Below are 24,012 nucleotides of genomic sequence, written 5' to 3'. Positions count from 1 at the left end.
TACGTGTTTTGATCTCTAGGCTTAACTCTAGGAGTGGAGTGGGTGTAAAATGCTGCAGGTAGGGGTGACAGGAAGAGGCCTTTGTCGCTGGCTTTGAGTGGAACTAGATGGTAGTGTTGGGTGCATCAGGAAGGTGGTATGGGGTAAGGATGTTGGGGGCTGCAAGTGATGGGACGCTGCACTAAAAAGCAGGGTGGTTTGTCCTAGAACCTGGGGTCTGGAGGATCGTGGCAGGTGTGCTGCCCAGTGACGATGTCCTTAGGTGCCCAGGCAGCTGCCTGTGCATGGTTACAGGATGCTTGCACAGTTCTAGGGTCTGCATTGCTGAGCATTTCAGGGAAGTACAAGAAAATTACAATTTCAGTTGAAAACAGCCATTGGGTTGGTGATTTGAAGAGGCTAGAGATAGCATCACCGTCTCAATGGGTATGAATTTGAGCAAACTCTCAGAGATAGTGCAGAACAGAGGAAGGAGCCTGGCATGCTGCAGCCCATGGGGTTGCAGAGTTGGACGCGACTTAGCAGCCAGTGAACAACAACAGCAAAAGCAAGAGATGGCATTAGAGAAGGCTATTGGAGAGAGGCTGAGGGAGCGGCTAAAACTGCATTTTCCTGGAATGAGAGAGGAAGAGAGCTCTCTAGGAGGCTTAAGAGAATGGTGGAAAAGAATGAATGTTTAAAAAAATTTTCATGAATAATATGCAATATAAGAAGAATCCTCAATTCCTCCCGTGTTAACATTTTAGTGCCTTACTGAAGAGGTGCATTGTGGGACAACCCTTCCCCGGCTTTTTAAAAGAGTCAGTTTCCAAATTTTCCTCCCTGTTTTGTGCTGGCAGTCCTCTTCACTCTTCTTCCCCTTCTGATTGTCAGAAGGTGGGGTGGTAGTGACCCCACCCCTAGCATTGCCAGTTGCTCCTTGTTTTAGCTTCCTGTTTAGGAAAATGAAAATGAAAATCTGGGCCCAGAAATGCACCCTTTTTATCATTAGAATTTTAGATTTGTTTATCTATTGATTGTTTGAAATTCTCCAGTTCTTAGATTCTGTCTGTTAGTATTTAATGATCTGTAAGACTACTACTGATAGTGTAGCTGATGCTGAAGCTGAAACTCTATCCAATACTTTGCCACCTGATGCGAAGAGCTGACTCATTGGAAAAGACCCTGATGCTGGGAAAGATTGAAGGCGGGAGGAGAAGGGGACGACAGAGGATGAGATGGGTGGATGGCATCACTGACTCAATGGACATGAGTTTGAGTAAACTCCTGGAGTTGGTGATGGACAGAGAGGCCTGGCGTGCTGCAGTCCACAGGGTCGCAAAGAGTCGGACACGACTGAACGACTGAACTGAAGACTACTACTTAAATGGGACTCTGATCCTTCTGTAACGAGAGTTTATGTACAAACAGGATAGCTATCAGTGCGATGTGAAAGTCGTTCAGTTGTGCCTTACTCTTTGCGACCCTGTGGACTATACAGTCCATGGAATTCTCCAATCCAGAATACTGAAGTGGGTAGCTTATCCCTTCTCCAGCAGATCTATCTGACCCAGGAATCGAACTGGGTTCTCCTGCATCGCAGGTGGATTCTTAACCAGGTGAGCTATGAGGGAAGCCCAGCAGTGTGATATGTTCTTTCTAATCACAGTTCCCCATGCCTGGGGGAGTAACAGCTGCACAGAAAGGAGTATTTCCTTCACTTATTTGTTTGTCTTATCTCCTTCCTGGCTGTACAAAAATTTTTGGAAGTTAATCTGACTGTTCTACCTGCCCTTTGCCCCCTTTCTCTCCTCCTGTGTCTATATTAAGTCTATATCCTGGCTGGTAACCTGACATCTTGCCTGAAAAGATGCACTGGATCAATCCCCATTCTTGGGATTGTAGTTTAGGAAATACAAGGGTTACCATGCTAGTGTGAAAAAGCATTTAGGTCACAACAAGAATCCTCTATGCAAACCAAACTCTTGCATTTGGAGGAGCAGAAATTAAGGGGATTAATAGGAAGACTTCAGCCTCCCCCTGCCACCGCCGCCACTGCTGTCCATCCTGCAGGAACCCCCAAGCATCTGGGGGAGTCTGCACTCCTTGCCCCCCAAAGAAGGGTATATGCGTGTATTAAATATTTTATAAACATGGGCTCATGCTTTTACATACTCTCCGGATTCCTGTTTAATTCAGTTAACAATAATACACGATGTAGAATGCCCTTTCATAGCATACATTGTGACTTTAATAGCTTCGGAGCATTTATGGTCTGATGTTATTTAACCAATCCTCAATGGAGCATTGAGGTTTTATTTTTAGTTGTTTACTATCATAACAGCCATGGACAGAAAGATTTTTTTTCTACCCAAGATAGGACTAGTGTTTTTGTTCATTAGACTTCTCTTATTACTGTCTATGTTTGAAGTCTCATCTTGAATTTCATAGTCAATTTTTATCTTACATTTCATGACAAAAACTAACATGAATTTGGTGCCCACTATGGGTGCTCCAGGCACTGCTTAGTGTTTCTCATGTGTCAACTTATCTGTACTTTTTTTTAATTGAAATGCAGTTGACATATAACATGTTAGTTTCAAGTGAACAGCATAATGATTCCATATTTGTATATATTAAGGGCTGATCGCTGCAACAAGTCTAGCTAGCATTCAATACCACCTATAGTTACAAAATTTTTTTCTTGCAAAGAGAACTTTTTAAGATCTGTTCTCTCAGCAGTGTTCACATACCAGTCGTACAACACAGTATTGCTGACCACAGTCACCATGTTGTACATCCCATCCCCTTATGAAAGGAGATTTGTGCTGCTGGCCCGTTTACCCATCACACCACCTCTGCCTAGGAACCGCCTGTCTGTTCCCTGAGCGTAAGTTGCAGACACGATACACCTCACTTCTAAACGTTTCAGTGTTTTTATGCCTTAAAAAGGAATTCCCTTTAGCTCAGATGGTAAACAATCTGCCTGCAATGCAGGAGACCTTGGTTCTATCCCTGGGTCAGGAGGATCCCCTGGAGAAGGGGATAGCAACCCACTCCAGTATTTTTGCCTGGAGAATCCCATAGACAGAAGGGCCTAGCGGGCTACAGCCCATGGGGTTGCAAAGAGTCAACACAACTGAGTGACTAACGTATATACTATACTGCTGCTAAGTCACTTCAGTCGTGTCCAACTCTGTGCGACCCCGTAGATGGCAGTCCACCAGGCTCCGCCATCCCTGGGATTCTCCAGGCAAGAACACTGGAGTGGGTTGCCATTTCCTTCTCCAATGCATGAAAGTGAAAAGTGAAAGTGAAGTCGCTCAGTCGTGTCGGACTCTTAGCGACCCCATGGACTGCAGCCTACCAGGCTCCTCCATCCATGGGATTTTCCAGGCAAGAGTACTGGAGTGGGGTGCCATTGCCTTCTCGAGACTTTTACTTAGGAGGAAGCAAACACATTAATAAAATACATAAATACTCTCTAATGGCAATAAATTTTAAGGATAATTGACTTCACCATATCATAGTTTACAAGTGGTTTTAGATCCCAATCCCAATAAACTCTAAACCAGAGGCAAGGTTGTATGGCTGAACAGAGGGAACCATGCATTGGGAGACTAGTCTGGCTATGACTAAAGTTCAACAGCTTTAAAATACAGACGTTTTCTTACATAGCCATAGTACAGTTATCAGAATCAGGAAATGAATACTGAATAAGATCTTTAGATATTAATGTGTAATTTATAGGTTTTTATGATTTTAAATTAAGTATTATTTTAGAAATTATTTTGGTGGCTTGGGTTTTTAAGGTAGGATCATGTGTTGCATTTAGCCATTGGATCTCTTTCAGCTCTGTTAGCCTAGAGTAGTTTTTCAGTCTTTGTCTTTCATAACCTTGACCTTTTGAAAAGAAGACTGTCCCTCAATATGGGTTTGTTGTATGCACTCTCTTGATGAAATTGAGGTCCTGTGTTTTAGCAGGAGTGCTGAAGGAGCGGTGTGTCCTTAGGGCAGCAGATCAAGAGTCACGTGATGTCACTTAGTCCGATGGCGATGGTTATTATTATCATTGCTTGGTTTGAGGTGGTGTCTGCCAGCTCTCTCCGCTGTGAATTTACTGTCTTTCCCTTATAATTGGAGACATACCTGGTTGGGAGATGCTATGTAAATGTCCTGTTTACCATCAAAATTTCACCCATTTTAATCCTTGCACAGTGCTTTGCCTGAGTCAGTTATTACATAATAGTTGCCAAATTGTTATTTTCAAATTGTATTATTCTTTTCACACTTAAAAGTTGGCATTCATAATTTAATAAATAATTTTATTTAAATTTTATTTGTTTTAGCTTCTCTGGGTCTTTGTGGCTTTGCTCTTCATTGCAGCGCATGGTCTTGTCACTGCAGTGGCTCCTCTTATGCCAGCACAGCCTCTAGGCGCACGGGCTTCGGTAGTTGCAACATGCAGGCTCCTTAGTGGCGACTTGTGAGCTCTAGAGCACAGGCTTAGGAATTGTGGTGCACGGGCTTAGGCGCTGAGGCATTTAGGATCTTCCCCGACCAAGGATGGAACCTGGATGGAACCTGTACCCCCTGCATTGGCAGGCGGATTCCTCTCCACTGAACTGCCAGGGGAAGACTGGCGTTTATAGTTTTCACTCATAGATTTAAAAGTGTTTGATTCAAAACTGTTTCTAGTATCTGATTTTATAAATTTTTTTTCTTGAAAATTTCATCTAAAGTGGATAAACATTGATATACTAATATTCACAAAGTAAAATAATTTGTAAATGATAAAAAAATTGTAAAGCTTCAGGTCTTTTTTCGTTATACTTAAAAATGTTTCAAATCTACAGTGAAGGTCAAAGACAAATAGAGATGAGCCTTGCATACCTTTAGTTTAGATTCACCAGTTGTTAACATTCTACTTTATGTTTTCTTTTTTGATGAACCATTAGAAAGTAAGCTGGCAGTGTGATACTTTTCTCCTGAAATACTTTGCCATGCGCTTCCTAAGAATAGGGACCCTCTCCCACATGACTGCATCAGCATATTCACATTTAAGAAATTAACAATAATCCTGTAATATATCAATATCTGAATGTTGTCACTTGTCCCCACAGTGAGTCCCCACAGTGACTTTTATAGATGTTGTCCTTCACCTCTATCCTGGATTACATATTTGTTTGGTTTTGGGGATAGTTTTTAAGCAGATTGAAGCCAAGTCATTTATCCCAGTAATAGGGAAAAGTTGATCAAATGATTTAAACTTCAAGCTGTAAATATGTGAGGTGAAATAATAAGGAAAAAAGATTTCATTGGAATAATACTGGCTCCAGTCCAGGCAGTGCTCAAGGTGTGGACAAGACTCTCTGAGCCTCAGCTTCTTTGTTGGAGAGTTTTTTGCTCATTCCATAGGGTTATGCTAAGAGTCAAGTGTTCATTAACATTGTGTTTTAAAATCAGTTTTGTTGACTATAAATACAATAAACTTGCATCTTTTTTAAGTATGTAGTTTGAGTTTTGCCCAATGCATGCACCCTTTTGAGTATCTTTACTTCAATCAAGATGTAGAACATTTTGAGGGAGTTTCCTTGTGGTCCAGTGGTTAGGACTCTGTGCTTCCACTGCTGAGAGCACAGGTTTGATCCTTGTTCAGGGAACTAAGATCCCACAAGCCGCATACCGCAGTCAAAAATCACCTGCAAAAATATAGAACGTTTTTGTCACCACTGAATTTTCCTTGTGTCCCTTGGCAGTCACTCATCTGCTTTCTGTGACTGTAGATTAGTTTGCCATCCCTAGAATTTCACATAGATAGTCTCACAGTCCATGTTCCTTTGTATCTGGCTTTGGTCAGCATGATTTTGAGAGGCGTATTGTTGTGTGTCTCACTTGTTATGAATATAAGTGCTTGTATATTCACTTACTGGAGAAGGAAATGGCAACCCACTCCAGCATTCTTGCCTGGGGAACTCACTGGACAGAGGAGCCCACGGGGTCACAAAGAGTTAGACACGACTGAATGACTTCCACTTCGCATATTCACTTATAAGTCTTGGTGTAGATATTTGTTATCAATTCTTTTGAGTAAATAGCCAGCCATGGAATTGTTGGGTCATCTTAACTTTATAAGAAACTGCCAAATTGTTTTCCAAACAAATTTCTTTTTAAATTATTTCAATTAATGTATACTTTATGCCGGAGAAGGCGATGGCACCCCACTCCAGTACTCTTGTCTGGAAAATCCCATGGACAGAGGAGCCCGGTAGGCTGCAGTCCATGGGGTCGCTCAGAGTCGGACTGAGCGACTTCACTTTCACTTTTCACTTTCATGCATTGGAGAAGGAAATGGCAACCCACTCCAGTGTTCTTGCCTGGAGAATCCCAGGGACAGGGGAGCCTAGTGGGCTTCCGTCTATGGGGTCGCACAGAGTCGGACATGACTGAAGCGACTTAGCAGCAGCAGCAGCAGCAGCAGCAGCAGCATACTTTATGCATGTTAACAGCCCCGTATACATTCTGTGACTTTTTATGGTTGTGGAACGCTGTCACAGTCAAGGTGTAGAATAGCCCCGAGAACTTTGATCACGCGCCTTGGTAACTAAGCATTTCCTCTAGCCCTCAGCAGTCACTCATCTGTGTCACATAAATGGAACTGTACAGTGTGCAGCCCTTTGGGTTCCATGTCTTTACTTGGCAGAGTGCATTTGAGGTTAATTCCTGTTGTGGCATGTGTCAGCAGTTAGTTCTGTTTATTGCCAAATATTCCTTTGTTGGGACACACCGGTTTGTTTATCCATTCATCAGAAGACCATTTGAGCTAGTTCTAGTTTGGGCGATCATGAATAAAGTTGCCTAAGCGCTCATGTACAGGTGTCATTGTGAATACCGAGCAGCGGGATTGTTGAGTGCCGGAAAGTGTGCGGTTCCTTTGGAAAGCGGTGTGGTGGTTTCCGGCATTCCCTCCAGTTGTGCGTGAGCCTCAGTTCCTCTCTGTCTAGTGTGTTCTTGTCAGTGTGGTTTTGAAAACTGTCCTAATAGGTGTATACTGCTGTCTCGTTGTGTTTTGAATTGACATTTGCCTCATGACTAATTGTACCGAGTATTATTTGCCATCCACATACTTTGGAGAATTATCTTTTAAAATCCTTGCCCATTAAAAAAAAAAATCTTTTGCTCATTTAAAAAAATGGGTTTTCTTAATATTGAGTTTTGAGAGTTTCTCATGTATTTACAATAGAAGATCTTTATAAGGTGCATACTGAGAAAATATTTTCTTCTGTTCTAGGGCTTATCTTTAATGCTCTTAACAGTGTCTTTTTTTTTTTTTTTTTTTTGCCACGCCGCTTGGAGGATCTCAGTTCCACAACTAGGGATTGAATCCCTCCCACAGCTGTGAAAGCCAAGAATCCTAACCACAAGGCCACCAGGGAACTCCTCAACAGTGTCTCTTGAATAGCAGAATATTAAAATTCGAGAAATCAAACTTAACGGTTTTTTTTTTTTGGATCATGCTTTTGGTATTGTATTTAAAAAATCATAGCCTAACCCAAGATCACCAAGAATTTCTTTTGTGTTTTCTTCTAGAAGTTTTACAGTTGTGGTTTTATAGTTGCTTTTTGCATGTTTTGTTGATAGTGTATGAGAAGTATTTTTATAGCTCTTCATTTGATCTCTGAGAAGTAAGTGGTATTTTTCTACTTGCATAGAACTGTCTGGGACAGTCCAGAGGGCTAACCCTTAGAAGCAAAGTTCAGCTTAATTCTGGAGAATACAGAAATCATTTTATGTTGAAAAAGACGTATCTTCATTCTGGGTTTGTGAAAGGGGATTTTCCTCAAAAGTTGGCTGCAGCGGGCTTTCCTGGTGTTTCAGTGGTTAAGAATCCGCCTTACAATGCAAGGGACATCAGTTAAGTCCCTGGTCCGGGAAGATCCCACATGGCGGGAAGCAAGTAAGCTCCTGTGCCACAACTACTGAGCCAGTGCTCGGCAGCCTGAGGCCACAACTACTGAGCCAGTGTGCCCTAGCTACCCAAGCCCAGGTGCCTTAGAGCACGTACTCTGCAGCAGGAGATGCCAGTGCAAAGAGAAGCCTGTGCACTGCAGCTAGAGAATAGCTCCCACTCTCCGCAACTAGAGAAAGCCTGCATGCAGCAAGGGAGACCCGGCACAGCCAAAAAATAAATAAATCTTAAAGAAAAATTGGCTGCAGTGGTGCTACAGAAGCATCAGCATTGTGTGTGTTAGCTCTTTCTCTGGAGGACGGAATTTGATGATGAAAATAAAGAGTAGATTATTGAGATAGTTGGTACACGATAATTTAAGAAACAAAAACAATTTGTTTATTTTGCATTTGGTTCCTCAAGTACTTAATGATTAATGGGATAAAAAGCTGTGAATGCAAACTCACATGCAGATTAGTACAAGTAAAACTGGAGAAATCTGAATAAGATCAGTGGATGTAGTTTGCTGGTGGCAGTATCCTAGTTGTGCAAAATGTTGGTGTTGGAGGACACTGAGCAAAGTGCTCGGGTTTCTCTGTAGTATTTCTTACACCTGCATGCAATTATGACTGTATTAACTGGAGATGTATTAATACATGTTTTGTTACCAAAATGTTGTTGATTGGAGACATGTTTGTAGACTTGATACAATTGACATCATCGTGTAACATTGTTAGAGCTTCATATTGATCACGGGTTCATTATACAATTCAGTATTGTTATTATCATTCACATTTTGCTCCATTGGGTTTTTGCTCCAACCTTGTGTATATAATAGGTGTAAAATTTTCAAAAAATGACGTCACAAAATTTTGAGTGAAGAAACATTTTTTGGTGAATTCTATACAGATACTTTCTCTGATTGTCTGAGCAGCATATATACTACTGGTTTCTCAGAAGAGGATAGTTCTTCAGAATATAGTTCTGCTTCAGATGATGTGAATATTGTTGTTGTACAACTGCTCATTGGAAGTGATGGACAGGGAGGCCTGGCGTGCTACAGTCCATAGGATCGCAAAGAGTTGGACACGACTGAGCAACTGAACAGAACTGTTCACCTGCTAAGTCCTGTCCAACTCTTTGTAATCCCGTGGACTGTAGCCCACCAGGCTCCTTTGTCCATGGGGTTTCCCAGGCAAGAATATGGAGTGGGTTGCCATTTCCTCCTCCAGGGGAGGATACTTTACCGCTGAGCCTCCCAGGAAGCCCATGCACACTGTGTATAAACATAAATAAGCACTTTTTAAATAATGCATAAAATGCATGGTCAGGCTCAGTTGTGTCTGACTCTCTGTGACCCCACGGACTGCAGCATGCCAGGATTCCCTGTCCATCACCAACTCCCAGAGCTTTCTCAAATTAATTTCCATCGGGGTGGTGATGCCATCCAACCATCTCATCCTCTTGTCCCCTTCTCCCACGTTCAGTCTTTCCCAGCATCAGGGTCTTTACCAGTGAGTCAGTTCTTCGCATTAGGTCGCCAAAGTACAGGAGCTTCAGCATCAGTCCTTCCAATGAATATTCAGGACTGATTACCTTTAGGATGGACTGGGTGGGTCTTCTTGCAGTCCAAGGGACTCTCAAGAATCTTTTCCAACATCACAGTTCAAAAGCATCAATTCTTCGGTGCTCAGCTTTCTTTATGGTCCAACTGTCATATCCATACATGACTACTGGAAAAACCATAACTTTGAGTAGATGGACCTTTGTTGGCAAGATGATGTCTCTGCTTTTAATACACAGTCTAGGTTGGTCATAGCTCTTCCAAGGAGCAAGCATCTTTTAATTTTATGGCTGCAGTCACCATCTGCAGTGACTTTGGAGCTCAAGAAAATAAAGTCTGTCACTGTGCTCAAAATTCTCCAAGCCAGGCTTCAGCAATATGTGAACCGTGAACTTCCTGATGTTCAAGCTGGTTTTAGAAAAGGCAGAGGAACCAGAGATCAAATCGCCAACATCCGCTGGATCATAGAAAAAGCAATAGAGTTCCAGAAAAACATCTATTTCTGCTTTATTGACTATGCCAAAGCCTTTGACTGTGTGGATCACAATAAACTGTGGAAAATTCTTCAAGAGATGGGAATACCAGACCACCTGATCTGCCTCTTGAGAAATTTGTATGCAGGTCAGGAAGCAACAGATAGAACTGGACATGGAACAACAGACTGGTTCCAAATAGGAAAAGGAGTTCGTCAAGGCTGTATATTGTCACCCTGTTTATTTAACTTATATGCAGAGTACATCATGAGAAACGCTGGACTGGAAGAAACACAAGCTGGAATCAAGATTGCCGGGAGAAATATCAATAACCTCAGATATGCAGATGACACCACCCTTATGGCAGAAAGTGAAGAGGAACTCAAAAGCCTCTTGATGAAAGTGAAAGTGGAGAGTGAAAAAGTTGGCTTAAAGCTCAACATTCAGAAAATGAAGATCATGGCATCCCGTCCCACCACTTCATGGGAAATAGATGGGGAAACAGTGGAAACAGTGTCAGACTTTATTTTTCTGGGCTCCAGAATCACTGCAGATGGTGACTGCAGCCATGAAATTAAAAGACACTTACTCCTTGGAAGGAAAGTTATGACCAACCTAGATAGCATATTGAAAAGCAGAGACATTACTTTGCCAACAAAGGTTCGTCTAGTCAAGGCTATGGTTTTTCCTGTGGTCATGTATGAATGTGAGAGTTGGACTGTGAAGAAAGCTGAGCGCCAAAGAATTGATGCTTTTGAACTGTGGCGTTGGAGAAGACTCTTGAGAGTCCCTTGGACTGCATGGAGATCCAACCAGTCCATTCTGAAGGAGATCAGCCCTGGGATTTCTTTGGAAGGAATGATGCTAAAGCTGAAACTCCAGTACTTTGGCCACCTCATTCGAAGAGTTGACTCATTGGAAAAGACCCTGATGCTGGGAGGCAGGAGGAGAAGGGGACGACAGAGGATGAGATGGCTGGATGGCATCACTGACTCGATGGACGTGAGTCTGAGTGAACTCCAGGAGTTGGTGATGGACAGGGAGGCCTGGTGCGCTGTGATTCATGGGGTCGCAAAGAGTTGGACATGACTGAGCGACTAATCTGATCTTATCTGATCTGATTTGCCATGAAGTGATGGGACCAGATGCTGTGATCTTCAGTTTTTGGATGTTGAGTTGTAAGCCAACGTTTTCACTCTTCTCTTTGAATTTCATAAAGAGGCTTTTTTTTAGTTCCTCTTGCTTTCTCCGTAAGGATGGTGTCATCTGCATATCTGAGGTTATTGATATTTTTCCTGGAAATCTTGATTCCAGCTTGTACTTCATTCCTCCAGTCTGGCATTCCCATGATGTACTCTGCATGGAAGTAAAATAAACAGGGTGACAGTATACAGCTTTGACGTTCTTTCTCAGTTTGGAACCAGTCCATTATTCCATGTCCGGTTCTAACTGCTGCTGCTTGACCTGCGTACAGATTTCTCAGGAGGGAGGTGAGGTGGTCTGGTATTCCCATCCCTTTAAGAATTTTCCACAGTTTTTGTGATCCACACAGTCAAAGGCTTTTTATCGTACATACATCATGATATTTCATTCTTAAATATTTCAGCATACATTGCCTAAGAACAATATAAAAATAACATTCTCCTTTACAGCCACAATACTATTAATACTTATAAGGAAAATTAAAAAGTTTCATAATATAACTTTATCATATTTATAGTATTATCTAATCTGATATTCAGTTCCTCCCCCTGCCTCCATCAGAAAAATATCTTTCATTGTTGGTTTGGTTTTGGTCAAGGTTTCTTGCATTGCACCTGGATATTGTTTAATTTCTTTTCATCTAGAGTAGTCCTCTTGACTTTCTGCTTTTTATAACCCTTTGATGAGTGTCAGTCAGTTGTCTTACAGAATGTTACATGTTTTGAATTTTTCTCTTAACTCAAGATTAGATACAAGTTAAACAGTTGTAGCAAGATTGTTTCATATGTGTCCGTGGGTACTTACTATTTCATGTCAGAAGCTGCTGTGATTTCAAGTTGTTACTGTTGAAATCAGTTGTGTCCGACTCTTTGCAACCTCATTGTCTGCAGTGTGCAGGCTTCTCTGTCCTTCACTGTATCTCCTGGAGTTTGCTCAAACTCATGTCCGTTGAATTGGTGATGCCATCCAGTCATCTCATTCTCTGTCACCCTCTTCTCCTCCTGCCCTCAGTCTTCGCTAGATTCAGGTGAGTTGGCTCTTCTCATCATGTGACCAAAGTGTTGGAGCTTCAACTTCAGCATCATTCCTTCCACTGAATATTCAGGGTTGACTTCTTTTAGGATTGATTGGTTTGATCTTTTTGCAGTCCAAGAGGCTCTCAAGTCTTCTTCAGTATCACAGTTCGAAAGCTTTTGTTATGGTTCAGGTCTCACGTCCGTACATGACTACTGGAAAACTGTAGCTTTGACTATACAGGCCTTGGTTGGCAAAGTGATGTTTCTGCTTTTTAATATGCCATCTAGATTTGTCGGCTTTCCTTCCTAGCTTTCCTTCCAAGGAGCAAGCATCTTTTAATTTCAGTGACTGCAGTCACCATCCGCAATGATTTTGGAGCCCAAGAAAATAAAATCTGTCACTGTTGCTCCCTTTTCCCCTTCTATTTGCCACAGAGTGCTGGGGCCAGATGCCATGATCTTCGATTTTTGAATGCTGAGTTTTAAGCCAGCTGTGTACTCTCTTCTTTCATCTTCATCAAGAGGCTTTTTAGTTCCTCTTCACTTTCTGCCATCAGGGTGGTGTCATCTGCATATCTGAGGTTGTTGGTATTTCTTCTGGCAATTTTGACTCCAGCTTGTGCAGCCTTGAATCCAGCCTGGCATTTCCTATGATGTACTCTGCATATAAGACAAACGAACAGGGTGATAGTTGATTCGGCAGTACATATACTAAAATTGGAAGAATATACAGAAGATTAGCATGGCCCCTGTGCAAGGATGACACGCAGATTTGTGAAGCATTCCGTATTTTTGCTCGATGACAACCTAGAGGGGTGGGATGGGGAGGGAAGTGGGGGGACATGGGTGCTTATGGCTGACTCCTGTTAATGTTCGGTAGAACCAATGCAATACTGTAATGCAATTACCTTCAATTAAAAATAAATAAAAGTAAATGAATAAATATTTAAAACAAAAAATAAGCAGGGTGACAGTACATAGCCTTGACATACTCCTTTCCCAAGTTTGAACCATTGTTCCATGTTTGATTCTGACTGTTGCTTCTTGACCTGCGTACAGGTTTCTCAGGAATTAGGTAAGGTGGTCCGGTATTCCCATCTCTTTAAGAATTTTCCACAGTTTGTTGTGATCCATATCACAACAAGGCTTTCGCATAGTCAGTGAAGCAGATGTGTTTTGGATCACTGCAAACTTTCCCCCGAGCCGTGAGTAGGACTGTTCCTTCCATGACCGTCTTTTCATGTAAACATTAGTTGTGTGTGTGCCTGCGTGCTCAGTCGTGTCCGACTCTGCGCGACCCCATGGAATGTAGCCTGCTAGGCTCCTCTGTCCATGGGATTTCCCAGGCAAGAGTACTGGAGTGGGTTGTCATTTCCTTCTGCAGGGGATCTTCCTGACCCAGGGATCAAACCCACATTTCTCGTGTCTCCTGCATTGGCAAGCGATTTCTTTACCACTGTGCCACCTAGGAAGCTGTTTACTGTTAGTGATATTTATTTTGATCACTTGGGTAGGGAAATTTATTGTTTTTGTTTTGTTTTGTTTTTTATTTTTTTTATCAGAGAGTGTTTATTACTTTACAATATTGTATTGGTTTTGCCTACATCAACAGGTAGGGAAATTTATATTTTAGATTGAGAAGAAGAGAAACCTACTAATATCACTCAGGCAGCTTACCCTTGAGAGGAGGAGAGCTCTGTACACTGACAGGTGCCAGAAAGTAAAGTAAAAGACTTAGTCACTGCCCACAAAATCGGAGAGAGAAGGGGAGATATTATAGAGGTAGATGTTCAAATAGACTATTGTAGTACAGTATTTGTGAAATGAAAGTGTGCAAAATACAGCAGAAGCTACTAGCTTTACAAAAAAAATAGCTGAGCCTGTTGGGGGATGGGTGTAGGGGAATTGGGACGGTTTCACAGCTTCCTTAGCCTGGAAGGCTGGGTAGAGAATTAACAGGTGCATAGGTACAGAGAGAGGGTCACTTAGTAGGATGGCAGGCCATGTGGAAGGGAGGAAGAGACTGTGCCAGAGAGGGGATGGCACTGTGGAACCATCTGCAAGGTTGATGGGGGTACAGGAGATGAGGCTCAGTTAGTGCTGAGGTGATGGTTAGATAGGAAGGTTATTTGATTTTATTCTGAAGTCGGGGTTTTCAAACTTTTAAAGCTGTGAATCACTTTGTTAAAAGGAAATTTTATGCAGGAACTCAGTATATAAAACAGATAAAAATAGAGCACTGTTTGAAAAATTGCCATAGGTGATGAGCTATTCTAGTTTGAGCAGGAGAATGTTGTGATTTATAGTGTTTAGAGCAGGATGGCTAATAGTCAGTGTGCAGAAAATATTTGTTGACTGAATGGAGAGTAGAGTTCAGTTCCCTCTTAGTACAGAGGCAGCAGGTTGGAACTAGAAAGGCAGCCACCAGGCTGTCCAGTTGCCTCGGTGAGCGCTGCTGACCCAAGCTGGAGATTGAATGGGGCTGCGGGTGAGGGTTGGACACAGAGTTGGTTGGACAGTGGCTTGAAGAGACTAGTACCGGACCCAGTTCCATCCCCAGGGGTGTGTCATCCCCAGGGTGTTCTGGGAATTTGTGGAAGCCTTTTGGTGCCAGAGGTCAGAGGCAGCACTGGTGGAGAGAGGATGGGCGTGGGGGTGCTAGGCGTCACACGTCCAGCCTGAGGTCTTTCATGCAGGTAAAGGAAAAACTGGGATTTAAATCCAAACTTACGGTTTTACCTGTCAACAAGGGTAGTTTTTGCAGTGTTTAAACAGGTACCAAGATTTTTAGTAGTGCCACTGTTCAGAACCAAGGAAAGATGATACTGTTTTGTTTGAAACGTTGATGAGAGTTTTTCACTGTTTGGGAATATCCTATATCGTATCTTACTCATCACTGATCATAGTTAATTGCTTACACCTCAGCTCGGTGTTGGTCTGTGTTTTTATTTTGGGTTCTGTGTTAACAGATGACTGCTGTGTCTTCTAGTGAGTCCATGCTTAAGCATTTACATTTTGGAATACTTTTTATTATGTACTTAATTTCTGTCTTCTCTTGATTATAGTTGGGGTCATATATCAATTATGTTCATGGTTGTAAGTTATATTTATGGTTGTAAGAAGGCATTATTATCTGTGAATTTCACCTCAGGACAGTGTGGGCGTTGTAAAGCTCAGTGCTGTGAGGAGGGGGTGCGGACTTAATGGGAGGACTCTCCCATCCCCGTGAGTCTTGGGACTCTGGCTTGGGGGCCGCCCAGATGCAGTTACTCTTCATTGAGATGAGGATTGCGTCTGGGGTGAAGGTGGTAAACGTGGGGCACGCTGAGGTTGGGCTTACACACAGCCTCAAGTTAGAAACGTGTGGTGGAAATTGTGAACTGGGATTTGGAGTTGAGGAGGAAAAATAACAGCATTTCTGGAGAGTGAGGTGCTTAGTGCAGGTTGTGGGCCAACCTGGGCGTCCTCCCCTGGCCGTGCTCTGCACCTGTGTGGCACTGCGCTGTGACACTGACTGCCGGCACACCCAGTTTTCTCATTTTTAAAAGTGGGGATAATATACTTACCCATTGAATTCATATGGAAATTAAGTGCCTTAAAACATGTCAAATACCTGAATAATGCCAACTTAAAAGTTGTATTCAAATTAGCTATTCACCAAAAATTCAGTAAATGCCAAGAATTTTGAATAGATGTATGAATTCTATCATTTGGGCCTTATAAAACAGAATTTTTATGAGAAGACTGAGGGCTAGGGAGATTTCCTGTAGACTCAGGAGTCATAAATTGTACAGGAAGTAAAAGTCTGAATTGGCTAGGATAGAATCGCATGCTGCCAGACCTTCCCTTCCATCCGTGGACCGCGGACCAGCAGCAGCAGCATCGCTTGGGAGCTTGTTAGAAATGCAGAATCGTAGGCCTCACTCTGAGATTGCTGTTTCAGACTTTGAATTTAAGTGAGGTTTCCAGGTGATTCCTGTGCATATTGAAGCAGGAGAAGCACTGGGCTCAGAGGTGTGAGCTGGTCTGGTTCAGCAGGGACGGGGAACAGGGAGGGAGGCCTTGCTCAGGGCAGGCGCTGGGCCGCCAGGCTGGGGAGCCTGGCCTCACTCCAAGTTTTAGCTTTGGGACCTTGGAGGTCTCCTCCATTCGCTGGCCCTCCACTTTCTTATCTTCAGGTGAGGCAAGTTGTCTTCCGCTCTGATGTTTCCGGGTTTTCTCCTGGGAAGACCACTTGTGCATGGTGGTTAGGATTTGGACGGTGTGGGAGGTGAGTGGAGCATCGGGAGTGTGCTTAAGCATGAGTACACCATGAATGGAAATGGTGGATTTTACTAACGTAAATATAGTCAGTCATCCTTTCTGAATTTTGTTCAGAAATCTTAAGATTTAAGAGACACATTCTTTAAGCATATCTTCAAATTTAAAGCTGGCAAGCTGAAGCTTCTGTGGTGATTATTTTTTCTTTATTTGGCTTATTCTCAAGTGAACATATCATAGTTGGATATATTTTATGTTAACTTCTAAAATAGTGTTACTTTTTTAAAAAAATCTAGAAATCACATTTGGCTTCCACATTTTGTCTGAGCTTCCTCATTTTTCTTCAGACTTTCTGAGGACCTGGACAGTATCTACTATGTTGTACCTGCAGGGATCATGTCTAGAATAAACGGAATTCCTTGGTAGCTCAGTCGATAAAGAGTCTGCCTGCTGGGCAGGAGACCTGCGTTCGATCCCTGGGTGGGGAAGATCCCCTGGAGAAAGAAACGGCAACCCACTCCATTATTCTTGCCTGGGAAACCCCATGGACAGAGGAGCCTGCTGGGCTACCTCCATGGGACCGCGAGAGTCGGACACGACTTAGCAACTAAACCACCGCCAGGTATTAGATAATGTTTTGTGTTTGATTTATAAATTTTTCTTAAAAATGTTTTAGCTTCCTTGAAGTTGAAAAATACAGGTCTTTGCCCTGTGAGTGTAGTTGCAGTGTAATCTTCAGGAATATCTTCAGTTTTTATCCCAAACTCAGGTTGCCTCACTGAGGAAAAGAGGTTTGTAATACACAAAAGAAAAAAAAGGTATGGGGGAAGTGGAGGGCTCAGCAACACGCAGCCATGAGGTGTTCTGGAGTAGGTGGTAGTGGTTTCCTACCACTGACTATTAAGGAGTGGTGCGGAGAAGGCAATGGCACCCCACTCCAGTACTCTTGCCTGGAAAATCCCATGGGCAGAGGAGCCTGGTAGGCTGCAGTCCATGGGGTTGCAAAGAGTCAGACACGACTGAGCGACTTCACTTTCACTTTTCACTTTCATGCATTGGAGAAGGAAATGGCAACCCACTCCAGTGTTCTTGCCTGGAGAATCCCAGGGACGGGGGAGCCTGGTGGGCTGCCGTCTATGGGGTCGCGCAGCTGAGATCAAGGAAGCCAGAGATCACTACCTCCCAGCCCCTAGGGGAGGCGCTTCGCAAAGTCTTGCTTCCTGCAGAACACTTCAATTTGAATTTAAAATCTTTGTATTTAAACAGGGGTTGCATTTTGAGTTCTGTGCTGACTGCCATCTGCTTTTCTCCCAGGTTTGGGAACATGAGGAAAGCCAGCAAGCCTGGGAAGGCCAGAGAGAGGGGAGAGGTTCTGAAGGGGGTGGGGGCTCTCTTAAGTAACTGGCTGCATATCTGTGTAATCATAATCTCATCTATCTTTGTACAGTTGGTTGAGGGGACCCCAAGAGAGCCTTGTCCTTGCAATGAGCAGGATCTACTCTCTAGTTGCGGAGCGAGCTTCTCATTGTGGTAGCCTCTCTTTTTGCTGAGCACGGGCTCTAGGGCGCGTGGGTTTCGGTAGTTGTGGCATGAGGGCTCAGTAATTGCATTGCACAGGCTGAGTTGCTCTGTGGCGTGTGGATTCTTCTCAGACCAAGGATCGAACCTATGTCTCCTGCATTGGCAGGAGTGTGGCTTCATCACTAAGCCACAAGGGAAGCCCCGAACCCTTTATATTTTAGAATCATTTTAGATTTACTGAAAAGTTACTGTCACAGTACCGAGAGTTCATGTATTACCCTGTTAGCAAACTTTTTCTGTGGAGGGCCAGATAGTAAGTATTTTAGGCTTTGTGGACAGATTGTCTCTTCTTGGAATAGCTTAGTTCTGCCAGTGTAAGGCAAAAGCGGCCATAGCTGGACAATAAGTAAATGAAGGGTATGGCTATGTTCCAGTAGATTTTTTTTTTTTTTTTCCCTTTGGTATGCCATGTGGCTTGCGAAATCTTAATTCCCCAACCAGGGACAGAACTCAGGCCCTGGCAGTGAAAGCGCCAAGTCCTAACCACTGGACCACGGGTGAACTTCCTCAATAAAACTTGATAAGAGCAGGTGGCTGGTTGGATTTTGGTCAGTGGACATTAGTTTTTTGACTCCTGCTGAATACCTTTTACCCAGCCTTCCTGATGTTTAATCTTACACGACCAGGGTACATTTGTCAAAATGAAGATACTTCGGTACAATGCTGCTAACTAAACCCAGACTTTATTTGAATACGTGTCCGTCTTTGATTCGGTTTTCAGTCTTGGCTTCAGCTTTATGCTTTGTTGACAGCATGTCTCCTCAGCCTGTTACTGTCAGCTGGAGACTCTGGATACTCATTTTGCTCTGTGAGCTTTGTTGCCCAAATTGTCCTAGCTTTGGCCTTTGTGGTTCTTTCAGGTAAGCCTATGTCTTTTGGATATGTCCTCAGTTTTTCTTTTTTGAACCCTTTTTGTCTTTTTGGCTGCACAACATTTGGGATTTTAGTCCCCCAACCGGGGACTGAAGCTGTACCCCCTGCAGTAGAACCGCAGAGTATTAACCATTGCACCTCCAGGGAAGTCCCTCGAATACTTTCTGACTGAGTTATATTCCGTTATAAAGATATACTCCTCTTCTCTCTTGATCTTTTTGTGAGGTGGTGGACGTTTGGATTGTTTCCACCGTTTGTTTTGGTATGAATAATAACTTGGTGTATTTGCTAATGGGTATTTTTGTGAGCATGTATTTTCTTTTCTCCTGCCTGGGTACCTAGGAGTGGAACTGGAGTTGTTTGACTTTATAATAAACCCCAAACTTGTTACCACAGTGGCTGCACGAGTTCCAGTTTTTCCCCTCATCATCACTGCTCAGTATCGTCTGTGTGATTATGACGTTCTGGTGGTGTGGAGTGCTGCTTCCCTAATGATGATGATAGTCAGCACCTTTCCATGTGTGTGTTAGTGATTCACGTATTGTTGATGGAATTTCTATTAGGATATTTTGGTTATTTTAAAAATTAGTCTGTTAGGTGTATATGTTCTGGATGGAAGTCCTTTGTCAGAATTATTTACATATCTTTTCTTTCACTATGTGAGTTGTCTTTTCTTTCAGTCTATGAATTTTCTCTTTTCTAGTCTATGAGTTGTCTTTTCTAATTAATAAATTACAATTTTCGAATTCTAATTTATCAATTTTTTCTTTTATGGTTGTGCTTTTGTTATCATCATATCTAAGACATTTTTCCTTGCCCAGGGTCACAGAGGTTTTCTCTTACATTGTCTTTTGCGGAGGAGGGCTGCACCTTGAGGCATGTGGAACTTCCCCACCACACCCTCTGTGGTAGAAGTGTGGAGTCTTAACCACTGGGCCACTGGGGAAGCTGTTCTTAATATTTTCTTTAGGTTTTATTGTTTTAAAAAAATATTTCTGTGTTTTTTTTGGCTGTGCTGGGTCTTTGTTGCTCCATGGGCCTTGCGCTAGTTTCGGCAAGCTGGGGCTGCTCTCTAGTTGCGGTGCGCGGGCTTCTCTTGTTGCGGAGTGTGGGCTCTAGGGCTCGCAGGCTTCAGCAGGCGCGGGTCCCAGGCTCTAGGTCGGCGGTTGTGGCGCACAGCCCTGTTGCTCTTCAGTATGTGATCCTCCCGAACCAGGAATCAAACCCATGTCTCCCTCATTGGCAGGTGGATTTTTTTTTTTTTTTTTTTTTTTTTATACCACAGAGCCACAAGGGAAACCCTGTTTTGGATTTTATATTTAGATCTATGATCCATTTTGAATTGATTTTTGCTTATGGTGTGAGGCATTAATCACAACTGTTGTTTTGTGTATATTGTGGCACCATTTGTTGAGAGGACATCCTTTATTCATTGAGTTGCTCTTGTCCTTTTATAAAGAATCAGTTGCTTACAGGTGTGTGGGCTCACTTCCGGACCATTATCCTGTCTCATTATTGAACTTGTCTGTTTTTAGGCTAATACCACACTGTCTTGATTACTATAATTTTGTCATAATTCTTAAAATTAAATAATGTTAGTGATATTCACTCGGCCTATTTTATGTCCTTTGTACTTCTATATGGATTTTAGAATTATGCTGAGATTTTGAATGGGATTGTGAGGAATATACAGATCTTGTGGGAAATTGACCTTTTAATAGTATTTAGTCTTTTCTGTTTGTTTAGATTTTATTTAGTTTCTCACAGAAAAATATTATGTTTTTCAGTTTAGGTCCTACCTTTTGTTGGATTTTTCCTGAAGCATTTTATACTTGTTTTCTATGCTGTTGTATATTTTAAAAATTTTTAATCATTTAAGAAGTTGGTTTTTACTGTGCTGTTGTACATTTTAAAAAGATTCCAGTTGTTTTTTGCTAGTTTATAAACATGCAATTGAGTTTTATATATTGATCTTATATCCTGTAATTTTCCTAAATTCACTTTTTTAGCAGTATTTTTGTAGATTCCATTGGGTTTTCAACATAGATGATGTGATGATGTCTATAAATAAGACAGTTTTGCTTGTTTCTGATCTGGGTACCTTTTATTTTTCTTGCTTTATTGCTCTGTCTAGAACTCCCCATAAAACGTCAAATAGAAGCAACCAGAGCAGTCATCCTTGTCTTGTTCTTCATCTGAGGGAAAAGCATTCAGGCTTATCACCCTTTTATTTTGATTTTTTTCCTAAAGTTATTTAGAAGTATGTTAATTTAGTTTCATATACTTGGGGATCTGTCAGAGTTTTCTGTTATTGATTTCTAACTTAATTCTATTTTGGTCAGACAAGTAGAGTTGGCATCTTTTTTTTTAACTTCTCATATTCATAATTTTAATGCAAAATTAAACTGTAAAGAAAAAACATTTATAGTGAATATGAAAACATGTGGTACATGTTCTTAATATATAAGAAGACATTATAACAATAAGGGCAAATGTAATAGTTGAGAAAGTCAAGAACATGTAGAGAAGCAGCTCACTAAAAGAAGTAACCAGTAGCCAGCGTGTATGTGGGGATATGTTTGTCTTTGCTAGTGGGGTTGTCTGTTGTTTTTGTCTATTATTTCCTTTTGGGGATACATGCCTCCTCTACTCCACAGTTTCTTGCCTCAAGTTGGCATCCTTTAAAGTTGATTGAGACTTGTATTGTGGTCCATAACGTGGGCTTGCTAGTTATTTAATGTGTACTTGAAAAGAATGTGTGGTCTGCTGTCGTTGGCTGGAGTTTTCTTTAAATGTCAGTTCAGGAGCTTGGGTACCTTTAAACACAAAGAGTGAAATATGACATAGATTCTTTTCTCTTTCCCCAAATTCATAATGTGAGTGCTTAGATCCTGCCATCTCTTTCTACTAGCTGAGAACAGTCTCCTGATTAGAATGACAGCTCTGAGCTGGAAGGCCTTATTTCATTAGTGCACTAACCAGCCACAGAGATTAGCTTATTGGCTACTTAATAATTAAATGAAGTTGGTTGTAATTCTTTGAGCATACACAGAACTTAGTAGGTTAACCCTTTACTGCCCAGGATTCCTGAGGTGTTCATGTATGAATACAGAGGAGCCTAAAATCCTTGAAAACTATGAGAAAGGATGTTTAAGTTAATTTCAAGAGAAGATCTCATTTAAGAGGCATATTAAATAAAAACAAAATTACAGATTTGGAAACTAGTTCTCTGACTTGAATATTCCTTTATTAACTGATCTTGGAGTCTTAATGGAAGAACTTCTATACCAGCATTTCTTTCGGCTAGCCAGTTTTACTCTTTGAGGAGGTTTCACTAAAGCATTTCCTTGGTTATTTCATATCCTTGAAGCAGCCTTGTAAGACACAGAGGAAGGTTAGTGGAAGAGAAGGCTGCACTAGATTATAGATCACTGGTGGTGAACCAAATATGGACTAGAATTCCAGAAATGAAAGAGACCTTGGGTAAGGTGATGGGCATCCGGTGGTTGAGGAAATTCAGATGCAGAAAAGTTAGTGGTTGTTTGACAGCAGGGTGCCATGCCCCTCAAAGGGACTTTGACAGTCTTGAGACATATTTAGTTGCCACAAGTTAGGACAGGGGGCCCCCTAGTATTCAGTGGTTAGAAGCCCAGGAAATTGCCAAATATCCACAGTCCCCAGAACAGAATAGTGCTCTGGGCCAAAATGTCAGTACTGCTGAGCTTAAGAATGGTCTGCATTCAGTTTATCTTGAGTTTTGATCAGAATCTGAATCTAAAACTGCTTCCAGTGATGTACATACTCGCCATTAGCTGCTCTTATTTTTCATTCTTTTCAACTTCATTTTAAGATTCAAGGTAAAATCCACATAACATAAAGTTAACCATTAACCACTTTAAAGTGTATAATTCAGTGGCATTTAGTAAATTCAGTATGTTGTGCAACTGCCATCTCTTTGTAGTTCCAGGATATATCCATCACCCCACAAGGAGACCTCACACCTTTAGACAATGCTCCATTCCCTGCCCCAGCTCTGGCCACCACTAATCGGCTTCTGTCTCTATGGAGTCTTTTTTTTTTTTTTTTTAATGTTTCTGGATTCTAAATTCTTTTTATAAGGTTTTTAAGAAATAAACTGGATGAGAAATCAGGAGCATGGACATGGCATCTGGGGCCCCCATTCTTTTCTGTCAGTGATGGGGGGAAATCATTCATTTGACCTTTTCCCTTTATTTATGTGGCTGCTGGCCCAGTAGCCAGAATATTTTTCTGCTTTACATGAGTCTGAAGTTCTAGCCCACAATCTGTTTGCTCAGAGCTTTTATGGATGTCTGTGAAAGTTGCTCAGTCGTGTCCGACTCTTAATTCTCCAGGCCAGAATACTGGCATGGGCAGCCCTTCCCTTCTCCAGGGGATCTTCCCAACTCAGGAATTGAACCCAAGTCTCCCACATTGCAGGCGGATTCTTTACCAGCTGAGCCACCAGGGAAGCCCTTGGACGTCTGTAACAGAATTTAATTTCTCACTGATTCTTTCTTACCCGGTATGCTTCTGAGCCACCTCCCCAGGTACTGAACCTAAATGTCCTTACATTGATGTGCTTGAAATTAGGAACTGAAGTGATTAGGGAGGTAAATTCATCCCATTACTAAACATAAATGTGTTTGGAGTCATTTAGCACCTAATTTGTATTGCTTTGTAATTAAAAACAAAAACAAGTATATTCCTATGTTTTCATTCCTGCTTAAAACCCTGTAGTGGCTGCTTCTTGGGTTTAGAGTAAACTCTGAATTCCTTACCATTGTGTAATAGGGTCCCCACAGGCTCTGCATCCACTCCTGGCCTGTTCCTTCCTCTCCCTGGCTCTTGGTGTGGGCACATGAGCCCTTTTTCTCATGAAGGATCCCAGCTCCTTGAGGCCTCTGCAGCAGCAGTTGCCTCTCTGCGCATAGGGAGACATGCCTTTTACTGGTTTTCGAATCTTAGCTCACGTGTCATCTCACATGTGAAACCTGCACTGATTATCTTGCCGTCTATGGCTTGTTGTAAAAATTTCGAGTGAGTATTGTGGAGAGAATAATACAGCAAATTCCCCTTACACACGCTTTTGTTCAC

General features: G+C 42.1%; 1 protein-coding gene and 1 non-coding gene across 2 annotated transcripts in view; both read left to right on the top strand.

Annotated features, from left to right (window-relative positions):
- Positions 1 to 24,012, top strand: part of LOC113892267 (cat eye syndrome critical region protein 2) — a 116,987-nt gene that overhangs the window by 10,417 nt on the left and 82,558 nt on the right. The gene's annotated exons all lie outside the window — the stretch shown is intronic.
- Positions 12,874 to 12,977, top strand: LOC113893904. The gene has a single exon (XR_003511416.1). It is a non-coding gene; the product is annotated as a U6 spliceosomal RNA (small nuclear RNA).

This window comes from Bos indicus x Bos taurus, chromosome 5 (assembly GCF_003369695.1).
Source record: "Bos indicus x Bos taurus breed Angus x Brahman F1 hybrid chromosome 5, Bos_hybrid_MaternalHap_v2.0, whole genome shotgun sequence".
Classification (NCBI taxonomy): Eukaryota; Metazoa; Chordata; class Mammalia; order Artiodactyla; family Bovidae; genus Bos; species Bos indicus x Bos taurus.
Note: the sequence above shows the minus strand (reverse complement) of the source record. Positions and strands in the feature narration are given on the sequence as shown.